Genomic DNA, 23,047 nt, shown 5'->3' on the forward strand with positions numbered 1-23,047 from the left:
TGTCAGCCAAGTGGCTCCGCTTGGCCTCCCTTGTGCAGTAGCGATGCCAAGCTAAGCCACTAACGATACAGAACGTTAGGTTATGACTATAACCAAGTTCTGTTAGTTAGGGGCGATGCTTGGCATCGGACGCCGCTGCAGCCCTTGTCCTCACCTTGTGGTGAAAGCTTGGGAAGGAGGAGAGCAGGTGACCACACACCTGCTTATGAAGGTAAGCTGATGAGGGGTGTGGTCAGACTAATACTGGTATTAGAGGTACATTTGTGGTTTATTCAGTACGCGTGCACGTACGCGAGATAGTGCAGTAGCGATGCCAAGCATCGCCCCTAACTAACAGAACTTGGTTATAGTCATAACCTAACGTTTCCATGACAGCATCAGCGATATTATATTATGGCCCGTATTATAGTCCGAGTGCACGGAAGGAGATTACCGTGGGGTTACTAGCTGAGGTGGTGCCTACCGGTGTATGTGGTGAGGATCTCCAGCAGTGTCTCTCCCTCCCGTGTGTCCGGGGTGATCAGGGGGCCTCTCTCTTCCACAGTGTCTGAGACACCAGGCCTGCTGGCTGCCAGTCCACCGGCCCCAAGTCCCACAGACAGTCTGCCAACCTGAACACACACACACACACACATACACACACACACACACACAGTGGAACAGAGGGCCGAGCATCACATGTTTTAACCCTTTCACTGCCGCACTACCAAACGGTTAACGGTAAACGGTCAGAAACTGAACTATCCACACACAAGCACACACACGACGCGCACGCTGAGCACGCTCACACACTAGCAGCTACTTTAACACTCATACCGCACACACCACACTTATGGCCAGAGGAAAGGCCACTTTAAATTAGTATAACAACAGTAACAGTGTATTGCACTACTAAAGCTACCTAGCATGTCCTATATGCTCTGTAAATACTATGTACAGATACCGAGATGGCACACCATGTTACCTGTTTATTGCACTGTTGTTTTATTGGATTCTATTATATGTTGTACCACTGTATTTTTATTGGATTCTATTATATGTTGTACCACTGTATTGCACATCGTCGCGGGCAAGACCAGCCGCATTTCATTGTATACCTGTATGCCGTGACAATTAAAACTCTTGACTTGACTTGACTTGACTTAAGCCTTTCAATGCAACAATACAGCAGGTTAACCATTTCACTGACACACACAACAGCAGGTTAACCCTTTCACTGCCACACTACCTGGCCCTGGTAAGCTGGCCCTAAGCCCTAAACTAAAAGAAACAAAAACACATGGTGGCGCTGGTGCGTTGTCATGGTGATGCTGTGCCCCCCTACTATACCATTGTTAGGGAAAGCCCTGCCGTCGTGTCTGTCGTTGTCAGGTGTGTGGGTTGGACTTCAGTGGGTACAGGGGGGGGGGGGGGGCTGCTACTGCTGGTCACACCTCAGGCTCTGGCTCTGCCAAGAGAGGTCTGGAGACATTCACACTATAACCCTTTCACTACCACACTACAGAAGGTTAACCCTTTACTATCACACTACAGACGGTTAACCCTTTGTCGTGTGGCAGTGACGGGGTTAACCTTCTGTGTTGTCGCAGTGAAAGGGTTAACCATTTGGTAATAAGTTACTGAACTCCAACCCACACGTCAGATTAAAACAACAAAAAATAAACAAAATGAATTAATTACAATAATTATCGTACCCTCTCTGTAACGCCGTTGTTTTGGTCCGACATGCTGGTGCTCTAGTGCGACATCTAGTGGCTGAATCTTATCTATTGCACCTTTTAAGGGAACTTGAAAATTATTTTGAATGTGATGATCTATTCATGTTGTAAATCACATTGAAATCAGATCACATTACTGGAGGCCTGTGTGTTTTTCTCTCTCTCTCTCTCTCTCTATTGAAGTGACTGAGTGCTGGGCTGACAGAGTGTCTGCTGTGATGTGTGTGTGTGTGTGTGTGTGTGTGTGTGTGTGTGTGTGTGTGTGTGTGTGTGTGTGTGTGTGTGTGTGTGTGTGTGTGTGTGTGTGTGTGTGTGTGTGTGTGTGTGTGTGTGTGTGTGTGTGTGTGTGTGTGTGTGTGTGTGTGTGTGTGTGTGTGTGTGTGTGTGTGTGTGTGTGTGTGTGTGTGTGTGTGTGTGTGTGTGTGTGTGTGTTGCCTGGCTGCTGTGATGTGTGTGTGTCATACTCATATCACCATCTAGTGCAGCAATGTACAAACATGCCAGAGTGAAACCAGAGTGGTTTGGCCTTACCAACGATGTCTTTGCTAACATACCAAATACACCGGACGTTGTTTTTGTTGACACCAGCCACAGGGAGGTGCTGGTCATAGAAGTAGGCTGTACCTTTGATCTGTACATGGACCAGGCCTTCCGGGACAAGTATATCAAATACCAACCACTGCTCAGTGTGATGGCTGACCTTGGGTGTAGGTGTAGATATAGTGTACTTGTATTCGGAAGTCTTGGCCATGTATACAAATGCACCATGACCGGTCTGAGAATTGCTGCAATGTCTAAAAGAAAAGCCAAACAAATTGCCCAATATTGCTCTGTCTCAGCTATTATTGGCAGCTTAGCCACGTGGAGAAGGAGGTGCTATGTGTACCCTTAAAGTATGGGAACAGACTCAGTGTAGACCGTTACCCTGTATGCTGCTAAGGGGACAATACAGGTAAGGCTGAGATGATATGCCATTTGGAAGAATCTATAAATCGGGACCAAATTATCTATAAATATCGATATTTTTATTAGTATATTTTTATATATATATATATTGTTTTGTTTTGTTATTATTTAAACAAAAATGTATGTTTATTTTGCAGCAATTCTTTGTCGTTGCCGCCATCTTTAGTGTTACAGATTTCCCCATTCAAAACTACCATAGTGATCCTTCTCATTTTACAGTCGGTGGTCTCTGGATGTGATGGAGTGCACTGCATGTTGAATGCAGTGTAGAGTTGCAATTCAACTGAATTTACATGAAATGGGGATGTTTTAACTAAAACATGCCACAAGACCTAGTATTTTAGTATAGTATTAAGTATTTGAAAAAAAAATTATAATAAATGTTTTACACATGCAAAATAATCAATAAGTGATGCCACTTATCGATTTCACAAAGTTATCGATAAATCGCTAAGTGGTCTCAGCCTTAGATACAGCCAGGTACCTCACAATACCATACTGATCATTCCTGAAGCAGGAATTATGTATTTATTCACAGAATTGACATGAAAGCTTATCAGATTATTTAGTGCGCAGGGGGCATTGCCCTGTGATTTCGGGCTTTACAAATACATTTGATTTTATTCTGTATAGATTTTTCCCTCACCCCTAATACTATTATGCTCTTTATTGCTACTTTGCACTTCATTCCATTGTATGACTCCATCATCCCATTTAAAACCGGGGGGAAGCGGTGGCCTAATGGTTAGAGAAGCGGGTTTGTGACCGGAAGGTCGCCGGTTCGATCTGCCGCTGAAGTGCCCTTGAGCAAGGCACTTAACCCCCAACTGCTCCAGTGGAGTTGCTCAGTGGCCAATGGTGTCAGACTGTGGTTGTACTGGGCAGCTCCCAGGTATGAATGGAACTGTGTGAATGTGAAGCAGGGCATAGCTGAAAAAGAGCAACTGTCCTCAGCGAACCTACCCTGGGTAAATAAAGGTTAAACAAAACCCACCTGTTTAGGCAGGCGTATGTCTGATTTTATTTGAAAAGTTGACTGTGATTGTTAATTAACTGTTTTTAATTGTTGTACGGCGACCTTGAGTATCCTGAAAGGCGCCTTATAAATAAAATGCATTATTATTATTACTCTGTACTCGTGCAATGACAAATGACGAATCTAATCGAATAGATCCTGGTATTTCAGATTCAGATTCAGATTACTTTATTCACCATATTGCAGTACAAATGGAACGTGATTTGACGTTTACAGTGCATGCGTTTTTCCACATTAAGAACAATACAACAGTAAATAAATAATTATAAGTAAAGTGCAAGACAGGACAGAACAGTGAGACAACAATAGACTGTAAAAAGTGCAGTGGTGGGGCACATGGAAACAGTGCAGCACAGTTCAAGTCCAGAGGTCCAGCCCTAGCAGCTCACCATAGAGGGGGGGAGCAGGGGGACACCTGACTCGTTTACCAGGCGAGCTGCTGAGGGGAAGAAGCTGAGTCTACGGTGGGACTTTAATGTCTTGGGCAGCCGTAGCCGCCTGCCGTGGGGGAGCATGGTGAAGAGGTTGTGACCCGGGTGGGCGGGGTCTGCCATGATCTTCCTCGCCCTCCTCAAGGCCCTGGAGGAATGTAGGGACTCGAGGGAAGGAAGGGGGCAGCCGATCACCCTCTCCGCTGATCGTATCACCCGCTGTAGCTTGGCCTTGTCCCTGACCGTGGCTGCAGGGAACCAGGTGATGATGGAGAGGGTGAGGATGGACTGGATGATGGCAGTGTAGAACTGGACCATCATAGTCCTCGGCAGCCTGAACTTCCTCAGCTGACGTAGGAAGAACATCCTCTTCCGGGCCTTTTTATTGAGAGCGATGGTGTTCAGCTCCCATTTCAGGTCCCGGGAGTGTCATGCCGAGGAAGCGGCAGGACTCCACAGAGGCCACCGGGGTGCCTCCCAAAATGATCGGGGTGGGGGGGGCTGCCTTCCGCCTGAAGTCCACAACCATCTCCACTGTTTTCTGGGCATTGAGGTCCAGGTTGTTGCAGCTGCACCAGCTCAGCAGCCTCTCGATCTCCCTCCTGTAGGCGGACTCGTCCCCCCTGGATACGAGACCCACCAGGGTGGTGTCGTCCGCAAACTTCAGGAGTTTGACCGAGGGGTGCAGAGAGACGCAGCTGTTGGTGTACAGCAGGGGCGGAGCTAGGGGGTGGCTACTGGGGCTCAAGCCCCGAATGTTTTCTGAAAAGCCCCGAATCTATTTAAAAAATTTTTTTTTTTTTTTTTTTTTTTTTTTTTTTTACAATTCATCATTGTTACATGAAAATATGTTTGCACCAGATTTAGCAGAAGCTAATTTCAATCTGTGGTCTATCCAGCTGCTAACTGTATTTGAGTGAGTTAAGTCTTGGTGTCATGGTAGACTCAGACCTAAGCTTTAAATCACAATCAACAAGTTGACAAAATCTTAATTCTTCCACCTTAGAAACATAGCTAAAGTACGGCCATTTATAAATCAAAAGGACGCTGAAAACCAGATCCATGCCTTTATCTCAAGCCAACTCGACTACTGTAATGCACTCCTTACCGGCCTCCCGAAAAAATACGATGATAACTATTTTATTGCAATGCACTATTGCATTATTTTATTCTATTTTACTAACTATTTTATTGCACTGCACTATGTAAGGGATAATGTATAGCTACGAGGTCATTGTCGCAAAATAATTGACCGACACAGTTTAAAATACCGAGCCGCCTCGGCGAGGTGTTTTAAACGTCAGTGAAGGTCAATTATTTTGCGACAATGATCGAGTATAGCTATACATTATCCCGCTTATTACATGGCTAACTTACTAACAATATACCTAATTCATTTTACATCGACTCAGTCTACACTGGTTCTGGCTGCGTTCTGGCTCCGCTCGTCGCTCCGCCCCCTGTCATCGCCGGCAGCAGAACACCGGCAGTGTCTAATTGCACTGAAACAGTGTGCGTCAGTGGGCTTGATTGCGAACAGACCGCTGTCGGGGGGCTATTGACCAATCACAAGCAAGCATTTCGGCGAATGTGAAAATGCCATGTAATAATTTACTTTGTATCAGTGAATCATAGACGCCTGGCCATAAGAGCATTCGGAGCATCTCTGCTCTCCCACTATTGAACTTGGGGGAGTAAAGGTATGCTCTTGCTCCACCACTTTTTGATCATATGAAAAATATGATATATCCCCCCCCAATATATAAATCTAACCATAACTACGTTATGGTTAACTGAGTTTATAGTGAAAAGAGCAGCTTTATTGGTCAATATTGAAGGCTCTATATTGCAGGAAATTGCACGTACAGGTTAATTAAATTAAAAAAAAATCTGCCGTGGAGGGGGTCGTGCCTGACCCCCTCGAAACCACTCCTTGCCTGCAAAAAAAAAAGAAAAAATTATAAAAAAAAAGGGGGGCACCTATCTGAGCTAAGCCCCGGATCTCCTATAATCCTAAATCCGCCCCTGGTGTACAGGGAGAATAGTAGTGGGGACAGAACGCAGAGCCCTGTGGGGAGCCAGTGCTGATGGACTTGGGATCGGAGATGTTAATTCCCAACTTCACCCGCTGTGACCTGTTTGTCAGGAAGTCCGTAATCCACCTACAGGTAGAGTCCGGCACCTGCAGCAGGGACATCTGGTGCTCCAGGATGTGTGCGGGAGGATGGTGTTGAAGGCCGAGCTGAAGTCCACCAACAGAATCCTGGCGTAGGTCCCTGCAGTGTCCAGGTGTTCCAGGACATAATGCAGAGCCATGTTCACAGCATCTCCGGCTTCCCGCTGCCACTCACTTGATGTCCTGCAGGCCCCGCCCCCCCGCGGCTCAGCCACCTCGGAGCGCAGCGAGGACACGCAGGTCAGCACCTGGTCCAGGCGGTTCATCAGCTGCTGCTCTGGGGACAGACCCTGAACCACGGCCTCCACCTCTGCTGGGACCTGCTGCAGGGGGGGGAGGGAGGAGGGAGGGAGGGAGGGGGAGGAGGGAGGGAGGGAGAGGGGGGAGAGGGGGAGGGAGGGAGAGGGGGAGGGAGGGAGGGAGAGGGGAGGGAGGGAGAGGGAGGGAGGGAGGGAGGGAGGGAGCTGCTCACGATGGAGGGAGGTCCCGGATCTGCTGCAGGGTTAGCAGATCCTGGCCCACGTCCACCACCTTCAGCTGCTGCTCCAGGGGCAGATCCTGAACCACAAAAATTAACAATTTGTAAAACCCTAATAATAACCCTAACCCTACCCCTAATGACACTAACCCTAACCCTACCCCTAACCCGTACCCTATCCTTAACAACTTCATCCCTAACCATATCCCTAACCATCCCCCTAATGCTACCCCTACCCCTAATGCTAACCCTACCCCTAACCCTTTCCATAACCCTTTCCCTAACCATTTCCCTAACCATATCCCTACCGCTGCCCCTAATGCTAACCCTACCCCTAATGCGGGCCCTAGCGCTATCCATAGCATAGCCCATAATTCAAGCCCCCCTGGCTTTTCCCCTGATAATAACCCTGACCCTATTCCTAACCCTATCCCTAACCCTCCCCCTAATGCTAATGCTAACAACCCTACCCCTAACCCTAACCCTAGAGGGAGAGAGGGAGAGGGGGAGGGGGGGAGAGGGGGAGGGAGGGAGAGGGGGAGGGAGGGGGGAGGGAGGGAGGGAGGGAGGGGGGAGGGAGGGAGGGGGAGAGGGGGAGGGAGAGGGGGGAAAGAGGGAGAGGGAGGGAGGGAGAGGGAGCAGGAGAGGGAGGGAGGGAGGGAGGGAGGGAGGGAGGGAGGGAGGGAGGGAGGGAGGGAGGGAGGGGGAGAGGGGGAGGGAGAGGGGGGAAAGAGGGAGAGGGAGGGAGAGGGAGCAGGAGAGGGAGGGAGGGAGGGAGGGAGGGAGGGAGGGAGGGAGGGAGGGGGGAAGGGAGGGAGAGGGGGAGGGAGAGAGGGGGAGAGAGAAGGGGAGGGAGGGGGAGGGAGAGAGGGATGGGGAGGGAGGGAGGGGGAGGGAGGGAGTGGGAGAGGAGAGGGGGAGGGAGAACAAATACAAAAATGTTAAAGGGTCAGTGCCAAAGCAGAGGCAAGAGGCAGAGACCCAAACGGGCCCATGAGAAACCTCCACTTGAAAACAACATACATTAAACACAAAACAACAACGTTATGTTAGCTTTCTATGAAAGACCTCCACTTAAAAACAGAACATACGTACATTTTCTATGAGCTCATATTAAAGACTGATAAAACAATACTGTAAACATCACAGAGGGAAGGGACAGAAATACTGACAAAAGATATGTTTTCTATCTACGTTCAAACTTGGTCAATTAGGAACTTAGACATTTACAATTGTAAACATTCAGAGATGAAAATGTTATTGCATTGTTTTGATAGTCATTCCAATGAATCACATCCTTGTGTTTGAAAGATAATTTGCCATGGGAGGTAATAAGGAGGGTGGAGACGGGATGACTGCCTGGTGTTCTGCCTGTAAACATGTGAATTAATCTGGAAATAATTATTGAAGGGTTTGGGAACGGACTGAAAGGAAAGGACAATGAACTAGACTTACAACATTGGATAGGACGACCAACTGGCTGGGACTCGGAGAAGATGATGGCGGAGGCTCGGGTGTTAGAGCCTGTCTGGACGATTGGACCCATCGTCCCTCCTTCTCTTGTTGTCTCATGTTTGGTGATGATTGTTGTGGTACTGGTCCAGAAAGCGGAGTCAGAAGAGATGATTAGTAGTTTAGGTTTTAATGTTGTGCCAACAGAGAACTGTACATGTACTGTAATAGTACTTTGTTTGAACCATAACAAAACATATTTCACTGGATTTCAAATTGTATAGGAAACTGTGTTAATGTGTCTATGTAGGACGAATTAGTCTTTTCACATTAGTCTTCCACTTTTGGCCTTGTTTACACAAAATCTACAATATTTAGGGCATAACAGCATGATACAATCTTTATTAACATTGTATTTCCAATATTAACCTCAAATTGATCTCATCTGATGGACTACATTTGAGTAAAGTGGGAAAATAGAGATGTGATCTAAACATTTTCAGCTTTTTTTTGTGCATTTTCTTGTCCTGAAATATAATCAAGATGTGTTTGAATCAGGGGGCGGCTGGGTGGCGCAGCAGAGATTGCGCTCGTCACCAATGCAAGAGACTCCGGTCTCGAATCCGGGTGTCAGCATTGCCTCCGGCTTGGGCCGGCCGTCATACTGGCTCAATTGGCAGAGTCAGCGGGTGGAAGTCGATGGGTGGTAATCTGGATGTTGTGGACAGCGACCCCCTACAGGTTGGTTGGGGGATGCCTGCACAGCAGAGACAGGAAGTGGCGGGGGCAGCGTGAGCCTCCGACACGTTACACCTCGCCAATGAGTCCGCACTGGCAGGTGAAAAGATGTGACAGGCTGCCTCCTCGTGTACCGGAGGGGACACGTGATGCAAGGCTTCTATCCTCCCTACAACTGACCAGTGGGGGGCATATGCGAGCGACGTTCAAGACAGGGGAGGGGAGAATTGGAAACACAAAATTGGGATGGGAGAAAAATAGAAAATATGGAGAAAAAGTGGATAAAAAAAAGATTAGTTTGAATCTTAAAAATAACAATTTACTGAATTCCTTGGGTCAATATTGTTTGGGGAAATGTTTTAATTTGTCTATATGTTGTTAACTTCAAAAGTGATGCTGTTTTCTTTTTCTTATTTTTCAGGTTTTTGTTCAGGATAGGTGTAATAAAGGGTTAAAAATAAACCCCATGGGACATTATTTCAACCTGTTACCTGTTAAAATCTTAAAATAGCCACTTCAAAATCCAGACCATGTAGGTGGACCTATAGAGACCACTGCACTTCCGCGTTACATTGAAATCGGGGAAGAGATAGCGGGGGGAGCAAATGAATGAATGTGGATGAGAGCCGTGATGTAAGTGGTTGCAGCTACGGCTGTGGGGGTGCTGGAGACATGATCCAATAGACTTTTATGTGCCTGAGTTTCCTGAACACGGCGCGACCCATTCCTAATCGATCAGAACTAAACCGGCCGAGATCAAGTCCCTTTTCCAGCACCTACTCCCCATACACATGCGCATTGTCAACAGAGTCTGGACAACGCGAGATGACGCACGAATGAATGTGGACTGTTCCATCAGAGGGGGGAGAATCACGGCTCTCATCCACATTCATTCATATGCTCCCCCCGCTATCTCCTCCGATTTCAGAACCCCGGAAGTGTTGCTGTGGTCTATATGTTTCCATCTAGACTAGGGTTTGCAAAAACGACTTAAAACTCGAAATGGTAACTTTAAGGTCTGTGTACGTTTTGATAGTTCGTTTTTCGTTTCAAACGGAAATACGAAAAAACTGAAAAAAACTGAAATACGAGGTGTTTTCCTATTTCCGTTTGAAACCAAAATCGAAAAAACGGGGCGAAACTGAAATACGGAGCTGTTTTTCGTATTTTGGTGTCAGAATCAAATGAAAAAAATTAGTAAATAATGGGCAGAGTACGGAACCACGTGACAAGTACATTTTTCAATGTAAAAGCCATGCACGAGGGGAGCTCCAGTAGCTCACCGCGTACCTCGAACGCTATTTCGGCGTCGGGGACAACCGTGCGCGTCACGGATCTGGGGTACACGAGTTCGACTCCCGGACTCGCCGTATTTTCTCAGTGTCTTTCCCCCCATCTATACCCCATTCAACCTGTTTCTGTCGGTCATACTTGACCAGAAAAAGCGATAAACGCGAAAAGAACCAGCTGACTGGTCAAAGTTAAAAAAAAAAAAAAAAAAAAAGCCATGCACGATCTAACGTTAACAAATATGTATAACGTTATGATAAATACATAAATACATGCATACAGATCTATACCAGGATAACGTTATGATAGCCTACATACATTTTTTGTTTTGTGCATTTCATTTAGACATGATATTTTATGTGAAGTAATAGCCTAATATGGTCTGTCCCAAATAGTGTTGTCTAAACGCACGTTATACAGATATCCTAGTTCAGTGGTCGGCAATAGGCGGCCCGCAGGCTGAAATAGGTCCGCCAGCAATAATATCTGCCTGTCAGATTATTTTGAGAATATGATTTGTGATGAAGATTCGCTTTATTGTATCGCAATCAGGAGACTTAGGTAAAGTTAGAAAGATATTCACAGATTAGAATTTCCGTGTCAATAATTCTTAAGCGAATTGTTTTTAAAACACAAAGGACACCTCTTTCCTATTGTGGTAAGGTAGACAATGAGCTACAACCTTATTTTCACCTAAACGAGGCGTCCTCAGAGCTGTACATTTAATAATATTGATCTCTATGTGCAGTCTGCTGTGAGGCAAGTGCACAGCCAGGGACCATCTAAAAAGTGCAACACCGAAAAGAGACACTACAAAAAGATTCAATACCGTCACTGTCATACAATTATGACATCATACTGTGACTTCACAAATGTTCTAGAATGTTTGATTATGACATCATACTGTGACAGCACAAATGTTCTAGAATGTTTGATTATGACATCATACTGTGACATCACAAATGTTCTAGAATGTACTATTATGACATCATACTGTGACATCACAAATGTTCTAGAATGTTCTATTATGCCATCATACATTTCTTTTTAATATCCTCAAACTAAATCCTCAATTTGAATAGTGATTAATCTGATTAAATTAGTATTTTTTCTTTTATTAAATCAACTTTCCAGCCCCCTGTCAACTGTCAAATGATGTCAACTGTCAACCTGAATTAACATTCAGTATTCAATATTGTCTGATTCAATATTAACATTCAGTATTGAATATTGTCTGATTCAATATTAACATTCAGTATTCAAGTAGACCAGCTAGCTAGCCGTTGTGGACAATCACCTTTCCAGTGTGCGAACCATACCATGGTCTTTGGGGGAGCTCATTATATTTGGGGGGGGGGGGGATCAGCCGTTAAAATATTTTCCCGTATTTTTCCAGTTTTTTTTTATACAAAATGGCTGCAATTCCCCTCTGTGATGACAGGTGGCAGCAGTGTAGATTATAACGTTGGCATAGGAAGTCAGACCGGAAGACAGTTGCCGAGAAAGCTTCTTCTTCTTCTGATTTTTATTGGCAGTTGTCACTAACGTTTTGGTGTGTGGCGAAGGCTGTCGGGCAAAGTGGGGTTGTTCCCGGAGAGCTCACTCTCGGCCGTGGTTTCTCAGTGTATAATGTATGGTGCTCTCCCTCAACATGCGAGTAGGGTGAGACAACGCCATTCTTTAGTCCAAATAATACCCTACTTTATACTATATTATTGTCATTCGTTTAATGTAAAGTCAGTCTTACATTGGCACTGCTTTAACGTTGCATTTACCCATAATCCATTGCTGTATTAGACCCATGTGCCAGTATAACTTTTGTAAAGTAATGAAGCGCAAATGTAAAGTTAATCAATACACAATGAAACAATATTTGTATCTATATCTTTATCTATATCAAGGACCACAATGGAAATAAGTCTTGACTTTTTTGTGTAGCATCCTTGACGTTTTTCTGGAATCTTGTATTTTATTTCAAATGTCTAATAAAATAAAATAAAATTTCACATGTCAAAACTACTTTAATAAAACAAGATTTCCGTTTTTCATTTCTACTCATTCATCCAAAACAAGACAGCAATTCTACTTCTGCATGCACCGGGAGAATTGAGCTCATAGCACAGATTTGGAGTTGATGGAATGGACATTGCTGTTCTTAGGAAATGTTGCACATGGTGGAAATAATGGAAATTAACATTTCTAACATTAACATTTAGGCCATGTTTAGACGGGAACGCTAGTGGGTGAAACCGGCAAAATATTTCTTCGAATGTGCCTTTTGTTTATACGGCAACAGCGTTTTTGCAGGGAGAATCCGCAAAAAAGTGAGACCACCTTCCTGGCTGGAAATCCTAGAAACGATAAACCTTCGCGCTATCATCTGAACAGTCAAACCGCATAAAACTATGACAAAAGGGTTCTCAAGGCTCTCGTCGCGTACTGCTTACATCACAGGCATGCGCCAGTAGCCTAGAAGCGTAAACAAAGAAGCATGTCTGATCCATGGCGATCACCTGAAGGCTACATTGACAGTACTTTTAAATACACAAGAATCAGTCCCGCGGCTATCGCAACTATTAGTGACTGGAGCCACTGTCTGTGAGTGACTCTGCTTTGTTCCAATCACATTCCCCCACCCACAGTCTGCAAATCAGAGGCAGAGTAGGGCGGGTCTTCACAGCACGTCTGGTTGTCTCAACGACCTGAGGCAGTGTAGCGTATGGGTTGCCTGAATATTTTCCCTAACGGAGTCCTCATTTGTGCAGGCTGCCTACCACCCTAACGGAGTTGCACTTCCGCGTTCGGTTTGCACGATCTGATTGGCCACTGACGTTTCTGGTCATGTGACATCTGCGCCAATCGTGTGACAGCGGGGCTCCGTCGTCTCGAGTCTTTACAGCCTCGTCTGCACACAGAATTCCATCCCAAAACACTAGTCTAAACGCAACATTAAAAGTGAGACCGCAAGACGACTTTTGCGGTTTCTGTTCAGACTCTCTCCGTCTAACCATGGCCTTAGTGTATGTTTAAAGTTGATACATTGAGGCATGGTACAATTTCACTTTATATTACAGCAGTATCAGTTTTTAACATTACAATTAGTTTCTGACACTATAGACAGATGTTAAAAGTCAAAGTCAACTTTGTCATTTTCCAATTTGTGCAAGACATACAGAAAAATTCAATTACGTGCCCCCCTTCCCACGGTGTATATAGAAAGAGACAATAAACACAAAAGTAACATAGGACACAATATACAACACACAGGACTATGTACAATATAAACAGTACCTACAATTAAATTAATTAATGAATTAAATAAGAGGTAAAAGAGAACTTAGTGTAAATATTCCTTAATTTGTGTCAACGTTATAAAAATCCTATTGTATTCAACAAATGAATTATGATACACCACAATGTGCCCTTTCTATATCTATTCTAAATCTATGGCCTTGCGATTCCACGGCTGTGCAGTGCAGACAAGAGCAGGCGTTCCATCTCCTCTACAGAAACACTGACACTTCCATTCATTTAATGCAGGGATGTACACAGCATTTCACTTTCAACCAGGTTTGAAAGTGAAATCTGATTAATTTAATGTAGCAATTAGTAGTTCACCCAGTCCTTGGGTACATACAGGTTTTGACCAGCAGATGGCAGCGACGAGGCAGCTCAGCAGAGAGCAGCTGTCAACAAACATCCTAACAGAAAATATATACATACAAGGGGGAGGAGACTACATTGGGAGGGGGCGGGCGAAATCTCCAGTTTTTTCAAATCCCAATGTTGACAGCTATGATTGAAATACACATGCTCAGAATAACCCCTCTGATCCAACACTAAAATGCACACACAAGTTGACACAACAGTCCTATTTACACATAAACACACGGATGAACCAATACCGAACAACAAGTCAACGACCAAACACATCGAGTCTAAGATTATTATAGGCAAATGCAACATTACCACACCAGTCAGCACCCTGGTCAGTACTAAAAGACAGGGTGAGAGCCGCACGCACCCACACACGAGACAAGCGCAGCTGCGCATGTAACCACCAACGCACAATAATCATACCATAGACATTTTATAAATGAGCAAATAATGTAAATGTAAAGTTACTGTAATTAGGAAAAGAAGGTCTTACCTTAACACAGAAGCGACCACAAAGGCCTGGGATCAAGTAGATTGAAGAAGTAGATGCTCCACCGGCTCCTGCTCAGTCGAGTCCATTGGCTGCTTCGCCTTCTTTGTAAAACCAAAATTGGTTAGAAGGCTTACTTCTTAGATTTTTCGTTTAACTTTCGACATTATCCTGAATACCTGTATTTTCTTTCTTTTAAAACGGCGGGTGAAGTTTGATTTGTGCCTGCAGGCTGCAGCGCCGCCACGCTCCGAATGGTAATTGCAAGAATAGCATGCACACGGCGGTCAGGTGGCGTAGCGGAGATTGCGCTCGTCACCAATGCAAGAGGCTGCGGTCTCGACTCCCGGAGTCAGCATTGCCTGGGCTTGGGCTGATCGCTATACTAACTCATTTGGCTGGGTTAGGGGGAGGGAAGCCGTTGGTGGGAAACTGGCATTGTGGACAGCGACGCCTACAGGTCAGGTCTGGGCGCTTGCTCAGCGGAGGCAGGACTTGAGGAAGGCAGCGTGACCTCCCATGCGTTACACTTCACCAATGAGAGCCCTCGCTGCCAGGTGAGAAGAGAGCCACTGGCTGTCGCCGCACGTGTCGGAGGAAGCGTGCGGATACTTCAGGGTTCCCTTGTACCGACCAGTAGGAGAACATGCGCACAACAACCAGGTAGGGGAGGGGGGGGGAATTGGCACAATGACTAAATTGGGACGGGGATATAAACAGAGAAAAATCTGAGAAAGAGAGATAGAAAAAAAAATAAAAAAGAATAGCATTCATGTCACCATCGATTGAACCAACGGTGAATTAGTGCGCAAATCATGAATCCTACATAAAATAGCCTTTTTTTACACATTATACACGATGATGACGATACAGAAAATTACAGAAAAATGAGAAATGCATGGCAAAAATAGCATTTATTGTCAGTATTTTAGAGACCCCCCCAAAAATTCACAATTCATGTTTTCAGGGGAGCTGATGTCTCATCTAGGGAAGCCATGGCTCCCCTAGCTCCCCCATGGTCCGCACCCTGCCTGGCATCATGGAAACCGGCCCTCATTCATCAATGTGTCTTACGCACAGATTTGTGCTTACCCTGTGCGTACGATCATTTCTAAGCAAAGAGTGGGATTCATCAATTTCAACTTGAACTTGACTTTGTGCTTATGTGTACGCACAGGTCAGAGCACACTTAGCTGACGCCCAGTGGTAGAATATCGTTACTACGCACAAGCGCTCCTCAGTACATGCATTCGTTCCAACGCGGAAATAAAGACACTGGCCGTGTTCTGTTACAGAACTTCTGTATGACCCCCGTAATTCATTATAGTTCATTGTGAAATAGCGATATTAGTGTAATTATTGTCAAACCCTAAATAGCATCTTTCTCTCCGAATGAATGCAGGTTTATATATATAGCGTTATGGGGTGCACTGACTGCGCTCGCAGGAACTGTTTTCAGAGATAGCATCAGATAGGGATGAATGAGGGGCAGTCTAATTGCATAGAGAACATAATATTAACTAGAGTCCACTACCCGAGACACCTCCTTCATTTGTACCGCAATTTGGGACCCAAATTGGAGCTAGAGCTTAAAAGCTTTTCCGTGCTTATTTGATCAAGGTCCAGCTGCAGAGCCGGAGAGACAGACAGCAGAGAGACAGACAGACAGACAGATAGACACTGTTCCACAGTGTGTGTGTGTGACCACTAGTCTCCTAGTAGAGACCCCCCCCTCTGGACCACCTCCCAGTAGAGACCCACCCCCCCCTGGACCACCTCCTAGTAGAGACAAGTTTTCTGAAATGTATGTTTATATATGCAAATGAGGCACTTCCCCATTAAATATGTGGACATTTATGGATGCAATAAGGCAAAATGAAGTAAAATGAACAACTAAATGTGTGTTATTGACGTTTTATTGTCACTAGTTTCATAGAAGACATGTTTAGGAAGCAAAATAACAGAATCTCAAAATCAACAAAAAAGGTATATTTGCCTATTCACCTGCAGTGTCTCGCCTTAATCCTCATCTTCGTCTTCTTCCTAGAGAAGTCTCTACTAGGAGGTGGTCCAGAGGGGGGGGGGGGGGGCTGAGTCTCTACTATTAGACTAGTAGTCACACACACACGCACGCACACACACACACACACACACACACACACACACACACACACACACACACACACACACACACACACACACACACACACACACACACACACACACACTGTGGAACAGTGTCTGTCTGTCTGTCTGTCTCTCTGCTGTCTGTCTCTCTGCTGTCTCTCTCAAAATAGTATAAGTGCTATCTTGGCCCTGAGAGTTGCTCTCCGGCTCTGCAGCTGGACCCTCTCAAATCAGCACGAAAAAAGCTATAAGCTTATAAAACGATTTAATATGCTAAACTTCGTTTTAAATTCCTTAATTCACTTTTGTTTATTTCATAAAGATTTTCCCGACATAATGATACCTGCCCCGACCAGATCCGTGACTCTGTTGCGATACAGATGAATTATCTACTCAGAAAGCTTATAAAACAATTTAATATGCTAAACTTTGTTTTTAAATTCTTTAATTCACTTTTGTTTATTTCATAAGGATTTTCCCAACATAATGATACCTGCCCCGACCAGATCCGTGACTCTGTTGCGATACAGATGAATTATCTACTCAGAATAGTATTATAAAGTGGCTATCTTTTATGCTGTAGATCACTGCTGGTATGTGCTGCAGAACCTTTATTTCAGCGGGGACTGTAGTATTTATTTGACGCTACTGTACAATATATGTGTATTAAAAGACGGAGCTGTCTTTTATTGTATTATAATAATTATTAATATTAAAAATAGATTAAGAAAGGCATTCTTATTCCAGCATGCATTAATGACACTAACGGGCAACGGCAAAACAGTGGTTAATGGTCTTTATTAGTGTTTGCGGTGTCCAGGCAGCAATGGTCTTTTAGGAAGTTAATAGGTATAATATCCGACAGTGTACAACAACCTCGGTTTAGTCCATTCTTCCACATTTCATGGGGGTGTCCATTACCGTATATGGTTAATCGGGCGGTTTTGGTATGCAAATACGTGAAAGTGTGCACGAGCCTCGGCCCAGGGCCAAGGTGGGATTCATCATGACAGGTGTGCGTAGAACCTGCGTACGCACGTGTGGTGAATCCCGATTTTCCTGTGCGTACACTGATTCGACATTCTGTGCTTACGTGTGGAAATAGAACATGTTCTACGCACACGTTGATGAATGAGGGCCCAGGTCTTCAAGCGGGAATCGAACCCTGGACCTTCTCCACTGTGTGTGTGTGTGTGTGTGTGTGTGTGTGTGTGTGTGTGTGTGTGTGTGTGTGTGTGTGTGTGTGTGTGTGTGTGTGTGTGCGTGTGTGTGCGTGCGTGCGTGCGTGTAAAACACTGATCTAAACTGTCACATTTTACGTACATTTACAGATGACCACAAATGTGGATTACATTTTTTTTTTTTTTACTTTTGGGAGGGGGGGGGGGGGGGGGGGATTGGACAATGGGTATCGGATCGTTATTGGCCAAACCCAGGTATCGGTATCGGGACTGAAAAAGTCGGATCGGTGCGTCCCTAGAGACACCTGCAGCATAAGGAGCCCGACAGCCCGTCTCTCAGTGCTCGATCGTACTGATCACTTGTGGTTAGTCAAACTAACGTATCTTCAAGTCTTTAGTATCTCTCGTGTCGGATTATACCCTGCTGCTCCGTTATTTTAGTTTTCCAGTGTTTTGTTCTTTTTCTAACCCCGCGTTATTTTTTTCCTCTCTCCATCAAGGAACCGAACCCCCCCCCCCCCCCCCGGAAATCCCTGTGTGTCCCCTGTCCCTCTGGATAACCCCCCCTCCCTCTGTTAAGACTGGACTGGTTAGTACACGCACACACGAAACAACAGCCTGGTTACATTTACTTTATTATTTTTTTTGTATCCACTTTTTCTCCTTCTTTTTCTGTTTTCCTCCCATCCCAATTTAGTCGTGCCAATTCCCCCCTCCCCTGTCTTGATCGTTGCTCACATGTGCCCCCCACTGGTCGGTCATAGGGAGGGTTGAAGAATCTATCGCATGTCCCCTAGTTACCTAGTAGTTCCCCTTTCCTAGCTAGGAATTTAGTTTTCTGGCAGATTTTGTGGGCTTTTTTAGCCATGGCCTTCCCTTTAATATGTTTGTCTAGAATGCAGCAAATATACTACAGAATCCTTGGTTGGTATTTGCTTCTCACCTACTCTTACCTTCATCTCAATTTCCTTACCAAGCCGTTTCTTCGATCCGAACTCGATGGCCTCTGTTTTCCCTAGATGAAGAGACAGTTAATCATCTGAAAGCCATGACCGCACATTTAATAGCTCCTCACTACGGGTCCTCTCCACTACTGCCAAGTCCTTATGGGATACCAGAACGGCTGAGTCATCCACATAAAGAAAGAGGTCTGATGAACAGGCATTCTTCATATCATTTATGTAAATGAGAAAGAAGAGAGGCCCCAGGACACTCCCCTGAGGCACCCTGCAGGTGATCTCCTTGGCTGAGGAGTAAGTCCTGTTAACTCATTGAGCGCCACGTTGTTTTCCCATCTTTAATCCCTGGCGCCAGCGTTATTGACCATTTTCGCAATGTTTGCGGACCCATCGTGTGTTCTGTATTATAGCTATGGAGACAATAGTATGGCTCATCTGACACACTATTTTTTTGTATTTTATTTTTTTATTATTTTTTAAACAAACATATAAACAAACATGACAACACACGATAAGATATACAAGCATTAATTGTCAGGGCACATCCAATGAGATCACCTTTTGGTTAGTTGTTTTATATAAGATATACCCATAATACCTGTTATCTAAAAAAAAAAAACCTACACACATATGCTCAGCTCGAACCCCCCCCTCCCGGACCCCACCTTGAGAAGTACCTCCACTATCCCTCGCACCTAACCAGACACTACCATTATAAGCTAGCTTTTATTCTCTCCACCACTTCTAACCACATTGACATTTTGGATTCATTGAGACCCAGAATTCTTGCTGTAGATATTTCATGGTAAATTACATCGAGATATGTAAGAAACCAAACTTTACGGCAAATTTTTTCCGGTTGAAACCAGCGTGATGCGATCAGCTTTTTGGCTACTGTGATACCCGATAAAACCAATCTCTTTAGCTGTGGATTCACTGCAAACTCAAAAACATCATTCAACAGCAATACCGAGGGGTGTACAGGTATATTCCAAGATACGAGTTTTGATATTTGTTGGGTCACATCTTTCCAGAATGCCTTAACTGGTGAGCAGTCCCAATACATGTGCATAAATGTCCCTTCGTCCCCATTTGTACATTGGGTGCATTTGGAATCTTGTTTGAGCCCCATTCGGCACAGTCTTATAGGAGTCAAGTATGTCCTGTGAATATAGTTAAGATTGATTTGTTGATGATCCGGGTTCCTTGATGTAAGTCGGACATTTGCCCAGGCTCCTTGCCAATCAAAGTCATTTTCCAGGTCTGGTATATCCCTCCTCCAGACAGAGTCAAGTTGGAGGGTTTCATACGAGGACGTTAGTAATTGATGATAAAATTCTGAAACAAAACCTCTCGATGTCTCTCTTGAGTAGAAGAATTTGTGGTATCTGTGGTGTTCAATTGGTCTGTCTAATGGAACACCGTGAGACTTCAAACATAGCTCTAACTGTTTGTGAAAAAGCCATGTGGACTTGGTGAGATTAAATTTTTTGCGTATTTCTTTATCACTACAAAAACCCTGTTTGTTAAAAACATCCCCTAATGAGTGTATGCCTTGCTCTTCCCATATAGGGAATCTTATAGGTCGTTTTCCAATTAAGAGAGCATTGTTATTGAATAAGGGAGTATGATTGTGCCATTCTTGTGGGTTAGGATTTTTTTTTTGTGATTCACGCCATATCCGGATCGCATGAGTAATTATGGGGCCAAATTTTCGTTCACAGTGCTTGATTGGTAGTTTAGTGTATGCTATGTCCTTCAGTCTATGTGGGGCTACTATGTTTTCTTCTATTTTTCTCCAAGATGCTAATGCTTGGGAGTCAAACCATGTTGTCAATGGACTTAATGAGTACGCCTTAAAATATAGGAAAAAATCTGGAAATGCCATGCCACCATCTGCTTTATTTCTCTGTGCGGTGGATCTTTTTATACGTGGTGGTTTGTTATTCCAAATAAATTTGTATGTGGAGGAGTGTAATCTTTTCCAGTAACCCTCTGGAGGGGGTAACGGTAGCATTGAACAGAAGAAGTTGATTTTAGGTAGTACATCCATCTTAACTATTGATATCCGTGCTTGTACTGTGTTCTTAAGTTTTGCCCATCTATCAAGGTCGTCTTTGATTTTGTTTTGGATTTTTGTGTAGTTGTGCTTCACCGTTTGTCTTATGGTAGTCCTCAATCAACTTGAGCAGATGAGGCAATGTGGTGTTGGGGTTTTTCATGAACAATATTACATCGTCCGCATATAAACAAATTCTTTGTTGTGTGCCCTTGATTACGATAGGTTCTATGGATTGGGATTGTCTTATATATTGTGCTAAAGGCTCTAATGATAGATTGAACAGTCCGGGACTAAGAGGACAACCCTGTCTGGCAGAGCGTGATACCGGAAATATTTCAGAGATGATTGTGCCTGTTGTAATCATGGCCGATGGGTCTTTGTATAATACTTTAATCATATCGATGAATCCTTTTCCTAACCCCATCCTTTCTAGCACTGCCCACAGATACGACCATTCCAGCCTGTCAAAGGCCTTCATAGCATCCAGGGACAGCATCGCCTTAGGTATGGTGTCCTCCTTGTCGGCATCAAGTACGTGCAGTATACGTCTTATGTTCTCAGTGATCAGGCGGCCTCCTATGAAGCCAGTTTGGTCCGGGTGAACTAAAGACGTCATATGCTTTTGTAATCTGATGGCTAATACCTTAGAGTACAGTTTGATATCTGTTCCGAGGAGGCTTACAGGTCTATAACTACCGCACTCGTTGGGGTCTTTGTCTTTTTTAAGGAGGACTGTTATGAGTGCAATATTGTCAATTTTATGGAAGTTCCCCTCCTTGACTGAGTATAAGATCATATTTAGTAATAAGGGGCCAATTATGTCCCAACAAGAAAGGTACATTTCTGATGGGAAACCGTCTCTTCCTGGAGCCTTACCACTTTTCATTGCGGTTATGGCCTTCTTGAGTTCCTCTAGTGTGATCGGTATTTCTAACTGTTTAGCGTCATCCTCTGAAATTTGATTAAGAAATGTACACACTATTTATAGTCCAACATTGACAAACCAGTTTGTTTCTACATACTTTCATTTGTGCGCTATTCCACGCTAAATCAACCGGGGGGGTCAAATCATCAACCGGGGGGGGTCATTTTACAAAGTTGCGATCGTTACCAAAAGCATGTTTTAGGTCCGGTAAAATACGACGCTGTGATCAATACAAAAGCATGTTTTAGGTTCGGTAAAATAGACCTAGAATAGATTTTACCTTAGTCAGAAGGTACTCCAAAATGAATAATCCCAGTAATCCCATCGCAATCGCAATTGGCTATCATACGGGAAACAATAGGTTTCAGGCGATCAAATCTCTGGCAGATCAAATCTCTGTGTTCTGATTCACTTTGAGGGAGAGGGGTTCCTGCAGCCAGAGGCACAGAGAGAGAGAGAGAGAGAGAGAGAGAGAGAGAGAGAGAGAGAGAAATCAAACGGTAGGCGATACTGCCACCTTCGATCGCCATTGCAATTTTAACATTGGCAGCGGTGCCAGGGAGACACAGGCAGGTCCGCGCAAGTGTTTAGAATGGGGAAATCGAAGAAAAAGAAAAGGATCTAAAAACGAGAACTCGACGCTGAATGGTTGGATTTGAAACACGAGAATTCTCGTTTTTGGCGCAGAAAGAGTTAACATCTACCATCTGAGACCTGCCTGATAGATAAGAGATGACCCAGTTCAAGGCTGACCCACTAAACCCAATCGCCTTCAATTTAAATAAAAGGACACTATGGTCAACCGCATCAAAGGCCTTTTGTACAGTAGGTCCAACGTGATAATTTCACAGAATTTCTTTGCATCTATCTCCTTTCTGATGCAAAGTTAGATACACCGGACAAGTCTCAGTGGATTGAGATTGTCTAAAGACTGACTCAAATAGGATATTGTTACTCACTAAATATGTATTTATCTGTTCATGTATGATTTTTTTTTTCTTTTTTTTTCTTTTTCTCCTTATTTTCAATTTTTCTCCCATCCCAATTTCGTGTATCCAATTCTCCCCTCCCTTGTCTTGAACGTTGCTCGACTATGCCCCCCACTGGTCGGTTGTAGAGAGGATAGAAGCCTTGCATCACGTGTCCCCTCCGGCACATGAGGAGGCCAGCCTGTCACATCTTTTCGCCTGCCAGCGCGGACTCTCAGTGGCGAGGTGTAACGCATGGGAGGCTCACACTACCCGCGCCACTTCCTGTCTCTGCTGTGCAGGCGTCTCCCAGCCGACCTGTAGGGGTCGCTGTCCACAACGTCCAATCCCCACCCATCGAAGTTCGCTTCACTTCGTAGTTTCTTAGACTCT

This window comes from Notolepis coatsorum (assembly GCF_963971535.1).
Source record: "Notolepis coatsorum genome assembly, contig: SCAFFOLD_197, whole genome shotgun sequence".
Taxonomy (NCBI): Eukaryota; Metazoa; Chordata; class Actinopteri; order Aulopiformes; family Paralepididae; genus Notolepis; species Notolepis coatsorum.